We start from the raw sequence: 20,751 nt of genomic DNA, 5'->3' as shown, positions 1-20,751 counted from the left end.
AAACTCAACTGGTAATTTTCAATCGCCGCCAGTTTCCATACATTCGGATACTCACTGAAAGTACTTTACCAAAATAAGAAATGGATAAACTAAACAATTGCTCGGATGATTTTCTAAGGTTAAGGAGAATAATATAGGTGAAAGAGTAATATCTCTGCACAAAGAATGTTATACTCACTGTTTAGCCTCTAAAATGAAATGCATTTAATTGTGTGTGTTATATTATTGCGTATACTGGAGCATTACTGAATTAAAGGAAAAGTTTAGCAGTGGTTCCTATCTAGAAAACTGGACTAAGGTTTTTTTTCAGCGTTGATAGGGAACAAACTGGATTCTGACTGCGGTGTTATGGAGTGGGAGCGTTGCAGGGGCTGTTCTAGGTCCACGTGAAACCAGTTCTTGCCCGTCGACTTCGTAAGGGGATGGGGAGAGGCAGTATTAGCAGCAAGCTCAAACGGGGCAGAATTACTGGTCTCTACAATACGTGCTCGTCACACCGCGACATCTCGGCTTCTAGAGAATTCTGCTACGACAATCGTGTGCAGAGCCAGGGCAGTGCGCAATGGAGTAAGATACCACAGCATGGGCTGGCTGACTGGTTTACACTGTTTTAGAAACGTTGTCTAGTGACGCATCGATGCCAGAGAGCTGCTACACAGGTAGGCGCCTGACTACAGAGTCCGCAGCGTAGACGGTTGGATGCCGTCTGTTGGTGTGACATTTCATTGCATGGCATTTGTTCTCCAGAAAGCAAAAACGCACCACACTTAAATCTGCAAGCGACCGCTGTTACAGGCGGCCTTTGTGTCTAAATTTAGTATGTTCCGATGAGTCCTGGCTTCACCTGTCCTACAGAGGTAGCGCAACGTCTCTGACGCTGCTGTGATGCCCACAAAGAACACTATTTGCTGTTGGGGTGCTATTGAATATACACTATCTCAAAGGTATCAGGACACCCCTATCTAATGTGAAACTGACCACTACATGCCACTAGAGGCAGACCCGCCAGTATGAAAGGAAGCGGGAATTACTGTGTTGTCAGTAGAGGAGCAGGAGAGCTGAATGACTTCGAATGTGCACTACTCATTTGATGTCAACTGAGTAACCAATCCGTCAGGGCCATTTTAACTCTTCTAAAGCAGAAGTCCACTGTAGGCGATGTGGTTGTGAAGTGGAAATTCGAAGAAACAACCACAACAGACACGTACTGACGAAAAGAGACCGTGTAGCATCGCGGAGGATGGTTGTAATAAACCGCGTGACACCAATCGAAGGAATCACTTTTGCGTTCTAAAGTGCTACCAGCAGTCCAGCTAGCACAATAACTGTGCTTAAGGATTTAGAAAGAATGTTGTACCATGGTTCACCAGCTCACAAGAAGCCGCACATGTCTGTAGCCGATGTTGAGCGACACTTAAGATGGTTTAAATAGTGACGCCACTGGACAGTGGATGAATGAAAACGAGCCATTTCGAATGATGGATCACGCTATAACCTGTGGCAATCCGACCGAAGGATTTGGGTTTGGCGAATGCCTAGAGATCGTTACCCGCCATCACCCGTAGTGCTAACAGTCGAGTACGGAGGATGTGATGTTACGGTATGTGGTTTTCCTCGCGGTTAGGGTGTGGTCCCCTTATTGCGTTTAAGAAACGTGGAAGAAGACAAAAACATTTTACAGCACTGTGTGCTTCGTACAACACAGAAACAGTTCCAGTTCGGAGACGACGACTATCAGCATGATAATGTACCCTGTCAAAGTAGGATCTGTGAGGCAATAGTTCATAGACAACAGCATTCCCGAAATGCAATGGTGGCCCGCCCAGCATCCCGACCTGAACCCAAAGCAACCTTTGCAGTCATTTAAAAACACTCCGTGATACGCTTGGAACTATCTAAGATACCCCGATTAAGTGTAAACTCCAGCCCCGACCTCAACACAAGGTGACACGCATTACATGATCATTTTATAAAGGATGATTTTTTTGAGTATGAAGTATTTTCTCTGGAAATAGGTTCCGAAGATATATACACTACTTTTGTTCCCTCCTGTGGTCAGTGATGCTATCATGTTGCAACATGACAGGATTTGCTGACTGGAACAACAATGGGCCCTGGAACAACAATGGGCGCTGTAGAGTGAAGGCTGTGTCTCCGAAACTATTTAGCGAACAAAGAAACTAAAAAACAGTAACTAGCTAGCGGTTATTTCCAGGGAGAAATCTGTCAGCTATGGACTCCCACATAGTGATTCTGCACATAAAATAATGCTGTCTTCGACCAGGAAGTTGATTTGACCATCATACTGCTGATCTACCCATTGCCTTGTCTTTTTGCTGATAAAACTTGGCGTTTTTGGCAAATACTAATCATTGGCGGAGATGAAAGAAGCGGTGACATCTCGTTTTATCAGGAGACTATAACAAGCCACTAGTTTTTCTAGACAATTTGACGGTATATTCTTCAGACAACTGTCTTGCCCTCTAAGCTTTAAACGCATGCGCATCTTACACGAGGGTTAGAATCTCCCGCCAGACACGTAACGCGATCGTTTCAGCTCCTTTTGATGCGTCTGGAAACGTTGGTGAATAAAGAAAATTAGCAGTATGGAACCTCTAATGAATGCCGAGACGTTATGAGTGCATCGATATAATAAAACCGTATTTAAAGTTTTGTTGGAACCATCTTACATGGAAGCTTTACAAGAAAGCAAAACGGGAACGGAGATTTCAATAAAATTGCCATAAATTGCTGAATAACTATCACTAATCTGTTCTCCCAGAATTGTCATCGAGTTTTCAGTAGTGGATATATATTAGTCTGAAAACTAAGGAAGGGGAGAAGAATGTATTAAAGCCTTATCCCTAAACCAGATCCCTCTATGAATTCGTTCGACAAGCCTGTTAGCGGACTATCTAATTTACTGATTGAGACAGTCGGTACTCTGGAAAAAAAAATCGGTTTTAAAAGAGTTACATTGTGACATTTATCGAGTTCATGCAGTGCCACACAATAGCAAACTAAAGAACTATGGACGCAACCACGCTCATAACCTCGCCGTTGAGCGCCCGTGAACACACCACCACCCCTCACCCCTCCCCCCTCCCCCCCGCCGCGCCCACCCAAAGTAGTGGTACTAATTTAAGTCTCCTTGGCCCTGTATACAGTTCCCTGCACAAACTGCAAAGCTCCGGAAGTGTCATGATATCGTACCTTCGTCCAATGGCGTTTAAAATAACGTCAGCAAGAAGTAATGAATATCTTTTACAATCAATGATGTACATGGGCTTGGAGACGACGCTTAGTGCATAGTTTATGCTTATGGGAAGCACACCTCGTCGCCTCATAACATGTGGACGAATGAGAATTTAGAGCAACATTGGTGGCTTAATAGCTCAGCGCAGGAACAACTGTCATGACCTCTACCACCTAAATAACTAGCACAGATTCGGTCAACAAATAGCTCTCTTACACGCGAGCAGTCGTTATTTAGTCCTTTATGGACGCTGCTGAACACAGTAAAGAAACATTATTTCTGAAAAATAAATGAACCAGCCATTTCTTTAATTTGGATCCGATATTACCAGGGGCTTATAAATAAAGTGCAGCTACTCACAGAGGTCCAGGGTTGAACGTAATTATCGTATGGCAGCGAAACTTGGTAGATATTTTAATGCGTTAATGCGGAACCGATTGACGCTGAAAGATAATCTAATTTTGGCCACGAGGTGCAAATCTGACGCTGTGAATTCAAGAAAGACTTACAGAAATTTTTCCATATGTAATGAATTAGGGACGGGACGGGGCAGTAACGTTAAACAAATGAGAAAGGAAGAATGTTGATTTTATTATTAAATTCCGCTTATCGAATTTGTTCAGTTTGAGCACTGGAGACGCCACGACTTGCTATACAGCGACAGATTTGCGCCTCGTGGCCAAAATTTGAAATAACTTTTCCCAGTGTAAATCTGTTCCTCATTAACTGTAGCCCGAGAGTAGCTAAGTGTAACCATCCGCCAGTTGAAACAATAAGTAGTGACTGTATATTCATAATAAAGGAATACACACGAGCTGAAGGAAAAAAAAATAAACAGTCATTTTATGTTAGCTGCTAAACACTTCAAAGTAAATTTTATGACTAAATGTGTGACTGGTTGGAGTCTCAGTCGTAAAAGGCAACACTATAGCCCTAAGGTTGAATTGAGAGCCTTTCTGTTTTCTGAGATATGGTCCTGTCGGACGTGCTTAACTTTAAACAATTTCCCCTGCCATTTAGAGGCAAGCCGTTCAGTTTACAGTGATATCCGAACGTACTTTCACTAGGCAATTTTTATTCCCGTACTTTTGATCTTTTAATCTGAAAATATGCCGCCTAGGCACAGGAGTATTTCCTGTTAGGAATCAAGATTAGGATTTAAAAGTCCCGTCGACGACGTGATCATTAGAGACAGACTACAAGTTCGGACCGGGGAAGGAAATTGGTATCGTGCTTTACAGAGAAAGAATCCCGGCATTTGCCATAAGCAATTTAAGGGACCCCTGAAAACTAATTAGGATGGATGGATGGACGGACGGGGATTTGAATCGCTATCATTCCGAATAAGAGTCCTGTATCTTAGCGCTATGCCGAGTTTCTAGGTCTATTTCCTGTTATTGCATAATCTGAAATGTGTGTTATTGTTTGTGATGACATTTGAAGGAGTGCTAACAAATGCGAGACAGCTGGAGGCGGAGTACAATAATTGAAATTGCCACAGAAAATTGCCTTAAGGTCCAAAGTTTACGGATCGGAATGAGAAACACAAAAACTACGGAACCAAACAGTGAATGAAGAGTGGAAACTGAACACGTTCTAAGTGCCTTTTTTTCTCCAAAAAGGTGTTTCCAAAGACTGGGTTCGGCACTCTGCCGCATGTCTCTAGCCTTGTTACAGCCGTCAAATCATGGAGAAGCTGTTTCAAACATTCAATAGTAAAAGGTGCACGGTCTTTCTGCGAAGCAGTGTTTGCCTCTGGAGTTCCAAATGACAATCCAATGCATGCAACTGACTTTTGACTACAAAGATGGTGCTGAAAATTATTGTCAATGCAGGCCTTTAGTTTCTTCAAATACAGTATGATCGAAGTGTTCTCATACTCATCCATATGAAATAGTTATTAAAAATTCTTACTCAAACTGAAGAATCCAGAAATATACTAAAGAGGAAAGACCATGGCAGTTGTCTGTTACGCCTATTTCATCTGAAAAAATCAATGTTTATCAGATGCAAAACAGAAGAACTAGTCAATGTTTCCATTTCTTCCACGACAGCCCAGGAAGTTTTGATGAGCCAAGAATGGAGTGTCACAAACAGAAGCCACGACAGTTTTTTTTATTAATTTCATTTTATTCTCTAGTAAGAAATGAGATGTTTTCGTCGACAACCGGTCTACTAGTTAAATATCTCTGCTGTATATCTGTGCTGTATATCTGTGCTTGTATTCTCTAATAAAACTTAGTTCCTCAGTCCAGAATGATATTTTCACTCTGCAGCGGAGTGTGCGCTGATATGAAACTTCCCGGCAGATTTAAACTGTGTTCCGGACCGAGACTCGAACTCGGGACCTTTGCCTTTCGCGGGCAAGTGCTCTACCAACTGAGCTACCCAAGCACGACACACGCACCGTCCTCACAGCTTTACTTCTGCCAGGACCACGTTTCCTACTTTCCAAACTTTACAGAAGCTCTCCTGCGAACCTTGCAGAACTAGCACTCCTGAAAGATAGGATATTGCGGAGACATGGCTTAGCCACAGCCTGGTGGATGTTTCCAGAATAAGATTTTCATTAAAGTTTTAATCTGCCAGGAAGTTTCATATCAGCGCACACTCCGCTGCAGAGTGAAAATCTCATTCTGGAAACATCCCCCAAGCTGTCGCTATGCCATGTCTCCGTAATATCCTTTCTGTCAGGAGCGCTAGTTCTGCAAGGTTCGCAGGAGAGCTTCTGTCAAGGTTGAAAAGTAGGAGACGAAGTACTGGCAGAAGTAAAGCTGTGAGGACGAGGCGTGAGTCGTGCTTGGGTAGCTCAGATGGTAGAGCACTTGCCCGCGAAAGGCAAAGGTCTCGAGTTCGAGTCTCGATCCAGCACACAGTTTTAATCTGCCAGGAAGTTTCTTAGTGCCTCTGTATTAACGGCACTTTCAACAAAAACTTGCTCATAATCAAGTCGTATTAATGATTAACTGACCTAAACTGCTGCGTGGTATTTTATTTTACCGTGCTAGTTTTAGGCGTTACCCATATTTGTAATGCAGATACCGCTGAGCCAACGACAGAAACGAGTCCGGTAAAATAAACTACTATCAATCAATCATTGAAATGACACACAATTTCTACAATCTGCATTGCAAAATGCACTCCGAACCAGTCAGTTTTCTGATATGGCACTTACAACGTTCTTAATTATTTTTTCTAATTTGTCTCATTTTTTGCAGTGATTAGGTGGTCAGCATAATTTTGTGGCTTCAGACCACTTTCAATTTTTGGATACAGATAATTTATGTGCAAAATGAGATTTTTTTTGATGCTCCAGACAGATGTAATATTTAGCACTTAAAACGTTTACCACTACCCCTATTCAAATGCTGTTAATACCGTACGGAATGAAAAAAAGTGTTCCATCCGTTTAATTTTCGTGATTCGCCATGATGCAATAGGAAATTTACAAGCAACGAAGTTCGAGAGTTTAAATGAACTATTGCACATCAGCGATTCTTAGGGAGTATCTAGTTGCGCCAGTTGTTGCTGAATAAGAAATGGATACACGAGATCTTCTAGTTACTATTTAACTATATACAGGAATTATAAACTTTTTGTAATCTCGGCAAGAAACTTATCTCGTACTTATTTTGCTGTGTTTCCACTCTAACAAACCTCAAATCCTTGAATTCTGTATGTATTGTCAAAAAATGTGACATAAGCAAGAAAATGACGGAGAAATAGAAACAATATTCGTAGAATAATTGTTACAAAAACTGAAACGTCTTTTGGCTTTACGCTGTAACTGTGTGGTAGAAAAAGACGTGTGCTTCCGAGGAAGCGTACCTTGTTGAAATACAGTTCCTACATCACCCACGATTTTTCCCATCCTCCACACGCGGAATGGGAAAGCATTTATAAAATGCAAAGGAACAGTTTCCTTCGCAAAACTTTTTGCGCAATTCAGAGTGTGGGAAAATCGAATTTTTCCCCCTCTTTCTCGTGTTGTTCTGTAACTAACAAAGCGTCACAAAGATTCCTTCCTCAATATGGTTGAACAGCATAATTAAGTAGTTACGAAAACACTGTTGCAGCTTCCACCTCAACGCGTGGAAACACGTGCTATGCTTAAACTGCCGCGCGATAGAAAAGAAACCCACTTCTGATTGGTTCTGGGGCTGAATAAAAGTATTAAAATCTTGTTGCAAGATGAGAGGACAAATAACTTCAGTGGAATCAGTCCTTTGAAACGCCTCAGCCCAGTGAAGTATTAACTAGAGAATTACCAGCGTCAAAAGCTACAATCGAATAAAAATGATTTTCAAGTACAGATGGTGTGTACCACCAATCAAAATCATTTGTTCGTTAAGTTGTGCATTTATTTACAATTTATGATTACATGGTAATATATCCAAAGACTATAGGGAAACAAGTATCTGGAGAAATAATAGTGTAACAGACAACTGTGACGAGCAGATTTACAAGACGCATAAATGAGTTATTTGGCGAAAAGCTTAACATTGCTTGAAACACATGCAGTACTTACATAATCCTATTTCCTCACACCGGAGTGGAACACCCTGCGACAAAGATCTGGATAAGAAGTTCCATATTTACACTTCGACAACGAATAATGGTAGAACGTACGCCAGTAGATTCAACTTGTGTTTTAGGAAATATGACTTAATAGTAGATATTCGTCTGACGCAGATGTTTAGATTTTGTCATATAATACCTTATTTAAGACACTTAAATCTGATGGCGTTAACTGGCTGTTACATGGCGTTGTTTCTGTAGTGAATTTTGCTTCTGTCGTTACCATGCAAACATGGACTGTACACAAATGCAGTGTTTTATAGAAAAACGACCTTAATGGCCGGGAGAATAAAGCCAGCTTCATTTTTTAAAATTTTGTTATTTGGTTTCTGACGTTCGAACTGAGATGCTTCCAATGTGAAAGTATGCGTAAGAGTCCCGAGTTTAAGTGCGAGTGGAAACAGCAGACGTGCTACAGTACGGTACTGATATTTTCTGCTTCAGACCTCTAACGGCGTAGATAATTAAGTGGATGGTAAGTGTAGCAACTGAATAATAATATATAGAAACGTATCCAGGTGAATCACGACATTAGGCTTTCCCACTCACAAGGGGAGGCAACGACGTTAAGAACGCGGAGCTACTGCATACTTTGTACACTCGTAGTACTCCATGAGGACAACAAAATGTGTAAGCAGTAGCCCGTACTTCTCAAGCGTTACTGAGAAAATCGCAAGATAATTTCGGTCGTCAAATATATATCTGTGCGAGGCCATTTTAACCAGCGGCGGCGACCGAGTGGTGGCGGTAAGGTAGCTCAGCGTGTTCGGTTAGACGTTACAGCGTTAGATTTTCTTGCTAATAAAAAACTGGGCGAACGGACCATCTAACAAACTGAACGGATATCATCGGACGTCCGCCCTGAACAAATTCAACGAAGAATGAAGTACAGAATTTTTTTAATTTTTTTAAAGTGGTTGGCGATCAAGACGCTGGATCGTGTTCCGTTCGTCAGTTTTTTTATTTTCAACACAGTCATTTTGTTTATTATTTATATTACAACCAATATAATGGGGAAAATACGTGTAATCGGATGAACATTTATTAAATTTACAATGTTATTTGGCAGTCTACTAATGTTTATTATCACAAATAATGTAATATTCATAACTATCGACTAGTAAACGGCCAAACGCGTAAAGTGATACTGAAAATGTATGCTTGTCCGTGGTTTGAGAACTCCCTTATACCTGGAAGGAGCCCGAAACGACTTGTTACCTCCAACTTTTGACCGGCTCAGACGGCTTTCGAAAGATGTACTATTAATCGTCGCTTTCGACTTTACAGGTACAAGTTGTAGGATGGTATTTTTCGTAAAAACATGGAAAACGTGAAGTTAAACGGCACCAGCTGCATTGAATAAATGCTATGTTTCCTCATACGCAAGGTCTTTTGGCGTTTTCCGAGGAAAAGCAAACCTCGTTAACATTTTCAAAAACCTCTCTTTCAGACGATAGTTTGGAAGCAAACCATGCATTACGCAGTATTTCCTTAAAAATCTAGTGTATTTTAATAGTGTCTTCCAAGAATCAATTTCTCGTACCCTTTCGATTAAATACGAACAGTTTTGAAGACACGGACAAGCATACATTTTCAGTATCACTTTATGCGTTTGGTCGTTTACTAGTCGATAGTTATGAATATTTTATTATTTGTGATAATAAAAATTTGTAGACTGCCAAATAACATTGTAAATTTAATAGAAGTCCATCCGCTTACACGTATTTTTCCCATTATATCAATTGTAATATAAATAGTAAAGAAAATGACTGTTGAAAATGAAAAAAATTGACGAACGGAACTCGATCCAGCGATCTAGCGGCTTCAACGCCAACCACTTTTTTTTTAAAAAATAAACATTTTGTTCTATATTGTTCGCTGAATTTCTTCAGGGCGGCGTCCGATTGACACCCGCTCAGTTTTTTATTAGCAAGGAAAACTACCGCTCTGATCGAACACGCTGAGCTACCGTGCCGCCACCACTCGGCTGCTGCCGCTTCATGGTTAAAATGGCCACGTACAGACATGTATTTGACGACCGAAATTATCTTGCGATTTTCTCAGTAACGCTTGAGAAGTACGAGCTACTGCTTACACATTTTGTTGCCCTCATGGATAACTGCGAGTGTACGAAATTTACAGTAAATCCGCGTTCCAAACGTCGTGGCCTCCCCTTGTCAGTCTCTAGAGTCTTATCGTAGACGTCTTGCAGAAACTAGCTATGGGGCACCCTATTCACCAAACTTTTTTTTAGATTTTGAATATACTAAGTACCGGCAACATAAACAGGCGATTTCTTGAAGACTGGAGCGGGTACAGACGAAAAATGGAAACCTAGCAGCATTAAAACAATACCAAAGTCACATCATTCTAAAAAAAATCCTGCGAAACTCAACTCCGACCCAGAAACATCGGTCAAGGAAGGATCTCGAGTGGTATTTTTAATGGTTCAAATGGCTCTGAGCACTATGGGACTCAACTGCTGAGGTCATTAGTCCCCTAGAACTTAGAACTAGTTAAACCTAACTAACCTAAGGACAACACAAACATCCACGCCCGAGGCAGGATTCGAACCTGCGACCGTAGTGGTCCTGCGGTTCTAGACTGCAGCGCCTTTAACCGCACGGCCACTTCGGCCGGCTGGTATTTTTAAGTCCAAAACGAATGACATGTAGTCTGTTAGGTAGTCCGACGCGTTTTGTGTATCTTAAACATGTGAACACAAAAAGCACCCTAAAAGGAAATACTCACATCCGAAAACTTAGGGAGATACATTTTGACAACTTATCGGTTGAGCTTCGTGAATGTGGTCTGAATTACTTGAAATAATAAAGTTTGCACAAACGTTGACAAGCAGCCCTTGCTTACATTAAATCTGTATGACTACTCTATAATTCATAATTAAGTGCCTGGCAGAGGGTTCATCGAACCACCTTCAAGCTAATTCTCTACCGTTCCACTCTTAAGCCAGCTACACAGTCTTATTTTACAACTGTCCTGTGAATAAAGTTCAGGGTCCATTGTCAGACAGCCTATAAAATAAGCTACTTTTATGATTTTTTTTAAAATGAAGCAATCAACGTGAATCTTTTTGCACTTTGACAATGTTTTCTAATTTTTGAAGAAACTGTATTCTCTTCTCGTCCGAGGAGTTAGAGTTGATCAGTCCAACGTGAGGTGTGCAAATGACCGAAGTCCTGCACTCTGCAAATCTTATCTGAAATTAAAAAAAATATCTATAGGATATTGCGCGCGGAGTAAAGAACAGTTTTTTTTAAGTTGACAAGACAAACTGGCGGACGTTTGAAACAAGGATGTTTTGGAGCAATTGAGTAAATTAAAATAATTAGCCTATTACTCCTTGTGGACATGCTCGAGGAGTAATTCAGCCAAATTTCAGAAAGATAACTTTATTAGTGTGCTCGCAATCCATTCCGTCAACTTGAGATACAGTATTTCAAGGTAACGGAATGGACTGCGGGCACACTGATAAATTTGGCTGAGTCACTCCTTGGCCATGTCCGCAAGGAGTAATAGGCCAGTTTTTATTTTAATTTACTCAGAAGTTACTGTAATAAACGTTACCAAGAACACGACAAAACTGCATCTTTGTTTCAAACGTGCGCCATTTTATTATTTTGTCAAGTTTCAGAAACTATGCTATTACGATGTGCACAATGTTCTATAGATTAAGAATTTTGTTTTCAGATAAGATTTGCAGACGGCAAGACTTCGGTCATGGATATACTTCATTTTGGACAGATCAACTCTAACTCCTCTGATGAGAAGAGGGGGAGGGGGTTAATGACAGTTTTTTAACAAAAATCAGAAAATGTTAAAGTATCAATAAGGTGCAAAAAGATTTACGTTGACTGCTTTATTAGTTTAAAAATAGTAAGAATCGCTTATTTTATAGACTGATTGAGGAGAATGGTCTCCCACATTTCTAGCATCAGTAAAACTCTCCATACTGTTTCACTTGTAAAAACGTGAAACTAAAATATTTCTTTCAGATGATAACTTTTTCACTCTATTCCCCAGAGTCATGAGAAGCAACCCAAACAAAAGAACAGTGACGAAACTAACCGTAGCAAAATCTATTGTGCTTCCATTCTTGCTAATTGCTCCACAATTTTAATTTCAAAAACAAGCAATGGAATTAAGTAACGCTGTGGAATATAGAGTACCTATTTTTTTCGGAAACTAATCCAGTGACATCTCCCAATCACATAAACTCTAGGGTGTGACAATTTTAATTGTTTATTTATCAAAGCATATGTCACACTTTCACTGCCGTGATAGTGCTTGCAGAAAATGTTTCCTGGTTCTGTCCGTTTTAGAGCAAGAGAAAAAGTAATTTACCGAGTTCATGCGCGAAATAAAACTAAGACGAGCGTGTGCGCTCGCTGTGCGCTAGCGAGCGGTCAGCAGCTAAGTCTCATCCCCTTATACCCCTCCCACTCTTCCACCCAACAGTTCCAGTCTTTCACTGTCAGCTGTGTTGGTTGCCAAACCGTGACGCGGAAATGAAAGTACTGACAACGTAGACGCGGAAACGTGACACAGGAAGAAGCCATGTGTAGGGCAACCAGAGGCATGGCAACGTAGCATCTGGAGCGCGCAGCACGATGTGCTTCCTTGGCCTTTGTTCAAAGCACCGCTGTGCGTGGGTGTCTGCGAACAACGCGTCTTAGAGACCCCAGTTGTCAGCTACACCAAGTTAGCTTTTTATTGAACTAGCTCCTCACAGCGCTGTACACAAATTAGATACTCGCCAGCCTAGTCCAGGCGCGCACGGTGTGTTCTTGACACTAATTCTAAACTGGCGACGGTTCAAATGGCTCTGAGCACTATGCGACTTAACTTCTGAGGTCATCAGTTGCCTAGAACTTGGAACTAATTAAACTTAACTAACCTAAGGACATCACATATCAATGCCCGAGGCAGGATTCGAACCTGCGACCGTAGCGGTCTCGCGGTTCCAAACTGTAGTGCGTAGAACCGCACGGCCACTCCGGCCGGCTGGTGACGGTATTTTGGGGGTCAAATACTATTACTGCCTGGGCACGTCCGGGATAGGAGACTACCTAAAAAAGTAGATAGAATTCAACTATCATTCAGATAAACCCGCACCGAATTTTTGCTCGTTGACTGAACAATCCAAGGTTAAGTCAACGATCTGCAACGAATGAACTAAAGGTTCTGCAAATCTCTGCAATTATTTTTATGCCTATAACATCAAACTTCAGTACAATTTTGACGGAGATCGTGCGGTAAGATATTGCTATGGAAGCTATTTATTTCGCGTATTGCACCTCTGGTACCGGCGTATGCTTCAATCCGTATCTCTCTTCTCGTACTTCATGTTTTGTTTACTTAGCATAAAGTGGATTTCTGTCGTCCAATTATTCCCTTTCTACGTTCATATTGTTGTGGAGCTTTATCAAACATTAACTTCAGTTTAGGACAGTCTCTTCGCATGTTAATTACGTGTCAAATTTGGCAGCCTCAGATCAATTTAAGTAACATGAAAATAATTCTAGTTGTTTTTCTAGTCCTTCATACACAGTTTATCGTTGTTGTAACATCATGATCACCCAGTTCCAGTCTACGAACATATCTAAGCTGTCAGATCTGTTTGTGCTAGAAAAATTTTATTCCGAGAAACCTTGAGCGAGTTCATTGACAAGAAGACACACGAAACTATTCCGCAGAAAATGCACTGGCTGCTCTTTGCTGGCATATTTACATCTTATTTTTTTGTAGCAGTCTAAGTTGTAAACATGAGCTAACCGTAACACACAAATATTTAGCTGAAATATATGATTTGTACAATAAATACCACAGAAGGATCGTTGTATGTTCAGGCTGAACATTTTGGGTTGACATAATTGCCAATGAGGTTTACGCATAGAAATATGTTGCACAAATCATAAATAAACCAATGCAGCTATAGTTCACTATAGGAAGTACTCTAATAGACCACTTACGATTTTTTCGAATATACTGCATGGTCGTTAAAATATAAAAAAAACCACAAAAAATTACAGATATAAATATGACCTCTGAAGAGTAATTTCTTTACGTACCCAAAGAAAGTCATTTGGTAACTACAACGCACATAAGCACAAAATCAAAACTAAGAAATTTAATGATTGTTTTTGTACATCGGCGAAAACGAGAAGGCCAATCGCTAATCATTTATTGAAAGTGCGTCAGGTGCAAGGCACAATGCGGTAATCTAGCTTCTTAGCGACTGACCTGTAGACACCTCTAAGCTTCGAAGAAAACTAAAAACATCTTCACATTAGAGCTACCTCACTGCGACTGACTTTTCTCTTATTACAGGTATATGCAGGTATTTCAGGTAGGAAAAGGTTATTTTAATGATACTTTTATTTCAACTTGCAAAATAGCTTTATTTAACATATCACAGTAGAATTTCACGTGCATTTCCTTCTTCTTTGGGTAGACCAGTGAACTTCAGCAGCCGGCTCCAGCTGTTGGGTGGACCTGTTTTCATTTCAGCTCTTCATCAGGCAATGTCAGTGCTTAGGCTAAATTCAGACAGTGCACCGCAATTCGAAAACCCGCAGAAGCCCTGTGAGCCCAAATTCTGCCATCTTCACCTGCAATGGTGCTTCGGCTTTATGGAGATCGCAGGAGGATAGGACGCAGCTATTTACATGCTACTTGTGGAGGGTGGTCTGGAATTAGAGAAAGAGGTAAGAGCTCCGCTGAAATTGCAGAGAAGAGTACTTCATTACTTCCTGTTGTGTGGAGGAAGCCTACAGACTGCAACTTTGAATTGCGTGTATGTAACTGGAGTTTATAGAAGGTTTGAAGAAGGAACAGCATCGTGCGTACTATCAGAGATACTGCTCACATGACGAGGTGAGATGTTGAGAAAAGGCAGCTGATTTCTGTTCTGTCGACACCGACATCACAGACTGAGCACTTGTGCCCTCATTTGTGAACGATGCTGGGAAGACTGGTGGTATTAAGTGAGGGACTGACTATTATTGCCAGGAATGATCAAGGAGGAAACATAGCTCAAGTCAAGATGACCAGTGTGAAAAGGGGGCAAAGCAAAGTATTGGCGAGGAAGGGTCCGGGTAACTGGTCGCGCGAAGTACAGTCCTTCCATAGCTTCACTGTGCCCCGGCCCAATACCTGTAACACAAAAAGTCCTCAGATATTGCAATCAATCTGCTAAGCTAGTGTCGCTGAAACCACGAAAATCGAGGCAAGGAAACTACAGAGAAAACTTGCCTCCTAGCAGTTGACATTGGGTCAACCAATATAAGGACGCGCGCTGGAAAAGTCGCTGGTGCATCAGTTACCAAAAAAGCCTAGCAAACCCATTCTCAGCTACTCTGCCTCATCGTACTTCGATTACTGATTTATAAAGAATTACTGCGTCTTGTCTCCCATTCCCCCTTCTCCGCCTCAATAATATACTTACTTTGTGAAGAACAGACATTTCAATCGAATCCAACCTTTCACATAAAAGAGGTGTATCATTGTTTACCAAACAATGCGGACGATGCGCTCGCTGCTAGAACCGGCGCATCGGGTCTTTGTTATCGGGCGTTGACCTCGGGTCACGGACGGAGGAAGCAAGGCTAAGCGAGCCGGACACTTAAGGTTAAAACGCAGGGCACCTTACAAGCAGGGTCAACTTGAGTGTGCTCCTTATAAGTGATGTACGTTACCAGAAGAAAAAAAAATCACTAAACTTTTTCCAAGCGAGTGGTTGATGTTATCCTACAGTCGCTTATCGGAAGTTGCCTAACGAGTGCACAGAACAAAAACTTATCTCGCAGCCTATCTATATGTTTAATTTCTAAGCCCCGTTGATTGGCCTACATTGTCTTGACAAGCTGATAAGGTTATCATGCGAACATGGCTATTTCCAGATGGTCCAATTGCCTTTCTTAGTTAGCATGTGACTTACAGACCTCGGCATGTTTTTGTTGTAGCTGGTAGGTCGTCCTACTTCTCTGCCACAGATTTTCCTGTGCAAACTAACCATAATCTAACACTACCCTACAGCTATTATTATTGTGTCAAACAGTCGCACAGTTATTACACCTTAGCACTGAAATTACAACAACGGTTCCGTGACATTTGAGATTAAAAATCCACTAGCCATTTCTAAGCGCTACAGAAATCAAATCTTAACGGCTCAGTGTAATTCAGACTTAACAAAATCCCAATTTGTGACGACCCGGAAGAGCTCAAATCCTATTTGGTCGCACTAACTTTATTATAATGAAATCAGTACTTGAAATGACTGGACCGCGCATGAGCACCGTATTACACAACACGTCGCTGTAAAGATACATGGTTCTCGTCTAAACTGAAGACTTTAGCCTACATACTATACAGTAGGTGTCAATCCTTATAGTATTTTCCCGTCCTACGCCGAGAAGTTGAGTGTACCATATGCACTGTCTCTCAGCAAAGAACTCTTACTTATTTTCTATATTTCTTTTGCAGTTTTTTCATCTACCGGTAGAAATTATTTCAGTTAAAGATCTGGTCATAATAATACTGTATTTGATTGGGAGGGTGTAAGTAAATGTCCCAGCTTATGTACTGTTGTACCGAGTTTTTTAAAAACGTCGTCAGTTTCACGGAAGCTAAATAAAACGGTATGAAATTAGCTTTTCCGGTGGGGCAGCCGTGAAAATGAAACCTCACTGACCAACGACTACCATTTAATTACACTTCCTCTACAAGACCTGCCATTTCGGTACTTTTGCCGTGGTTGCCGAGAGACCTGAGTTTATCGTCTGCAGGAAAAACAACAGTGACTTTTCCTATCCAAATCAATGAGTACCAATGATACAATTGTATTCGAAGTGATCCTTTGAATCCATAGCATTCAATACCCAAATCTCTAAACAGAAACCCAATAAATTGAACTTCATTTTGAGTTATGATTTTCAGAATACCTGCTTCACAATTTTCATACTATGTTTGGAATAGTTATCACAAATCTTAATTCCAGGGTGCACGATATTTTTATCATACTATGAAGTCACCTACGAAAAATTCTATTAATAAATTTGTCTGCCAAAGCTGATATAAATTAAGAAAAGAAAGCACTACATTGGAAGACTGCAATGCATGGTTCCTAGAGACAATAGCAACAATTCATGACCGTGTGTATAATTTGCTAATTATCTATGAATAAATATATCAACCATATAATGATACATTAGCAACCATGCAAATCATGTCTCGGCCCTGGGAAACATGTTTCAGCTATATCAAGCTAATATTCGCAGCCGCTATCATGCCACTCGTATTTTGTGACAACAGCTGTTTACGCGCAGAGAGCCGTGAAGGTATAACTCACTTTAATCCTCGTCCAGATTTTCCAAAGAGATAATTACTGTAAAACCATTTTTTTCCTTCAATGGCAATAACTGCAGTTGTTCGTCCAATGTAGCTAATTCCAGTATACATTTCGTTTATACAGACTGGGGCGTAATCGCTCAAGAAAACTTTATAGCCTTGCAGTCCTTAATCCTCGTTTGCACGACATTTTTAGTCAAACCATATCAGTGAAAAATATATCTGGGGGTTGAGTTCGGCACAAATACCATGCAACAGGTTGAACATAGAAATTTTGATTTATTCAATATTTTAGATTTGTTGCCATACAACAGCAAACCGAAAATGTTGATTAATTATTAATCGTTCAGTTACAAAAACATGAGAAAAATCTTATTAAGCATTGTACATACTTTAAAAATCGTAGATGCTATCTAAGTGGCAGAAATAATTCACTCTAATCTGATGTAGCGTGTGTTTAGTGCATTTTACCCTCAGCAACGATTTATTTTCAAATGTTTATGCCAACATAATGACACGAAACATTGTAGTTCGCTGCAGCCAGACTATGCGTGTTGCCAGGCGGCAACATAATGCATTTACGAGTGGTTTCCTTGACATAATAGGTAAATTTACGGTTTGTTGACAAAAGGCAACATGCAATAGAGGGATAAGATGGCACAAAACAATTTCAACCTTTAGGCAGTTTTTTAATGTTAAGGCTTTAAAGGCACAAGAAAACCTATACACTCTAACCCGTCAGTCTTGATTGTTAATGTCAAAATTTTAAAAAACTAATCGTGCAATATGTAACATGTTAGCATCGTGTCTGACTGTAATCTACACTTATCAAAGACTATTTGCAGTGATATGGTCTGGTCGCAGCTACAACTTACATTTTCAGAAGTGGATTGTGGTAAATTAAGTGGAACATAAGCAGCACAAAGAATTACTTTAGTGGTGTAGTCTTCTCACAGCTAATTTTTATTTCTTGCGCTTTATGATTGGTAAGAATTCTCCAGTGACTTCAATTTAAGACATAATTGCTACATGAAGGCTAGTCACCACTGATTCACAATACGATAAGGCAACTTTTCATTTTCGGATAATAAATGGTAAATATGAAAATAGTGAAACCAGCATAAAGGTTTTGATAGTCTGAACAAAGAACTGCAATCATGTATCTGCTTGTATGTCTTCAAAACGTTTATTCAGCCTGTGATTTCGATTTCACCCACAGCCACAACGGATCTAACTCCAAAATTTTCAAGCTGCCAATTTCCATACGGTAATTTTCGAAAGTTAACGCAGCCGATAATGGTCGTACGGTTACGGACAAGAAATGGCCGGAAGCGAAGCATTGTCCCAGCGATCAATACGTAACATTGCGAGCCCAGGCTCCACAGCTATTTATACACACGCGAAGTTGGTGCCAAAAGTGTTGCGTAGTTCCAACTATATGCAAACACGCTAATGTCCTTCGGGCAGGGCAGCACGTGCTAGCTTCGTGAAGTATATTTGCGAGTGCCCGTGAAAACAAAAATGGTAACTTACCCGCCGAAGCAGACGAACTCTGCTAAGAACATACGTAGCAGTATCTACCTATTATTTGCAATTACTTACAGTCAAGGATCTATCAAACAGTAGCTCTTTTATAGCAATGTTTGAAAGAGTACGCGCTGTGCTTTTCCGGAACCTAGGTACAGTTTACACTAAAAGAAAGCAGGAGCTAAAAATGTCAGTACTTCCATAAAATTGCAGTATTCCACAGACATTAATGAGAATAGTTTTTATTTATTATAAAAGTTAAATGTTTCCGTACCACATGCAGATTTTAAATAGGTTATTTAAAAACCATCTCAAGCTGTCACTTCTCAAAACACAGACACGACTACTATTTCAGTGGCAAATTATATGTTGGTTTATCAATAGCAGCATAAACGATTGACGAGAATCATGCCTACCATACTAAGAAACGAATTACACGGACCTGAAAGAAATTCAGGTAATGTAGCTAATATACTGAGTAAATCTTAATCTCAGAACTTACCAATCACGAAAACAGGGCGTTTACATGGTTTCCGCAAGTGAAGGAGCCACTGCGAAACGTCGTGTCAGCTGTTTGTTCCTTCTAACCTGGGTGTACGCAGAGAGGGCGAATGAACACTAACCTCTCAATGCGCAAGATCTATAAAAATCCCTAAGTTGGCTGTTGCCACAGCTGAAAAGACAGCAGGATTGTGGACGCACACCTAAACTCCATCTTTCGAAATCGGTCTGACAACGGTGGCAAGTTGTATGACGACGTACGTGGCAACACAAAGAACTAGCCTGCACACACACACAGCTGATTCCCGCAAGGCCGCTGGGCTAGGCTCGTCCCCAGCAATACACTCGATCAATGCTCAACAGCTGACTATGCTACGCATTGAAAAATCAGCTGTTATGATGTATGATTTTTGTAGGATACCACATGTAGTAAATTTGTATCACCATACGTTTAAAACTACAAGCCACACACAAGTTTCGTCGTCGTTTATACATAAAATTATTATACCGCAACCAAACAACAACACAAGAAGGGCTAAACATGCACACAGAAGGAAAAACATCTTCGTGAACTGCATGTAACAGTTAAAATGAACCTAACTTGGGCATTTTGCGTGAAGTACAGCTCAAAACAAAGAATTATTATGTTTTTGCATGTGACAAACAAAGATATTTCACAGCTTTCGTACTTACCAAACATGGGTGTCGTCCACTGCCCTGTGGTAGAACGCTTGCGAGAGTTTCGGATGGAATAATATAATACTCTACTATAGAGTCAGTAGTTGAAACCCGTCAGGTCACACGTCCATACCCACAGCTGCTGTGTACGACGTATTCTACACAAACGCAGCTGGATTTCTGTTGCCAGGCGAAAGCTGGCTGCGCAGTGCGGGAAACATAACAAACGTTAAGACAGTTTAGCCCACTTTGCTTCAGGCGTTGCGAGTTTCTATATGTGAAGGTATCTTTGTTATAAGCATTTAAAATGTTTTAGTGCTTCTTTCTTCAAGTTGAGGTACAACAACAGAAATAATCATCCGTTCACAAAGTACATGGTTAAGTTGGTAAGACTACAGCAGTGTTACTGCTAGGGACGAGACCACTTATCAGCTGTTTCCAAAAGTGACAGCAGCATGCGTGATTGGCCAGCCTACACGATGTGGGAGGGCGGGATGCTGTGGACTAGAGAGGGGGAAAACGAGGGGAAATGCACGCCCCGGAATAATCAACATTCAGCTTGACAGATGTGGCGTTGTGTCAGCTGATCATTAATTTTTCTTCGACGAAGCTAATAAGGGCTATGTCAAGGTAGCTGAAAATAAAGGGAAGATGGCCTTATGACTCACGAATGCACGTCATAGTCTTAAAAACCAGCTTCTTGTGATAGGGGGTGCTTTTATTCCCTTTGTCGTGCCACACTGTTGCCAAGCGTAGCGAGAATTGAAGCTTCGGACGCCTGTGTGGAAGAATAACATTGTTGACTACAGCGAAATTCATTGCTCCCACCATAGGCTGAATTTTTG

The 20,751-nt window shown here is 40.8% G+C and overlaps 1 protein-coding gene across 2 annotated transcripts in view; it reads right to left on the bottom strand.

Annotated features, from left to right (window-relative positions):
* The window catches only part of LOC126470183 (protein FAM214A), a 226,477-nt gene extending 206,350 nt beyond the window's left edge, over window positions 1–20,127 (bottom strand). The window contains exon 1 of one of the 2 annotated variants that reach the window (XM_050097839.1): window positions 19,922–20,127. The gene's annotated coding sequence lies outside the window, so the exon portion shown is untranslated. Of the gene's footprint in view, window positions 1–19,229; window positions 19,657–19,921 lie in introns of those variants that run through there. The other variant, XM_050097840.1, reaches the window with a different exon arrangement.
* Window positions 20,128–20,751: the final 624 nt, after the last annotated feature.

The sequence above is a fragment of the Schistocerca serialis genome, chromosome 3 (assembly GCF_023864345.2).
Source record: "Schistocerca serialis cubense isolate TAMUIC-IGC-003099 chromosome 3, iqSchSeri2.2, whole genome shotgun sequence".
In the NCBI taxonomy this organism is placed as follows: Eukaryota; Metazoa; Arthropoda; class Insecta; order Orthoptera; family Acrididae; genus Schistocerca; species Schistocerca serialis.
The sequence above is the reverse complement of the archived record's forward strand: the minus strand, read 5'-3'. Positions and strand labels throughout refer to the sequence as shown.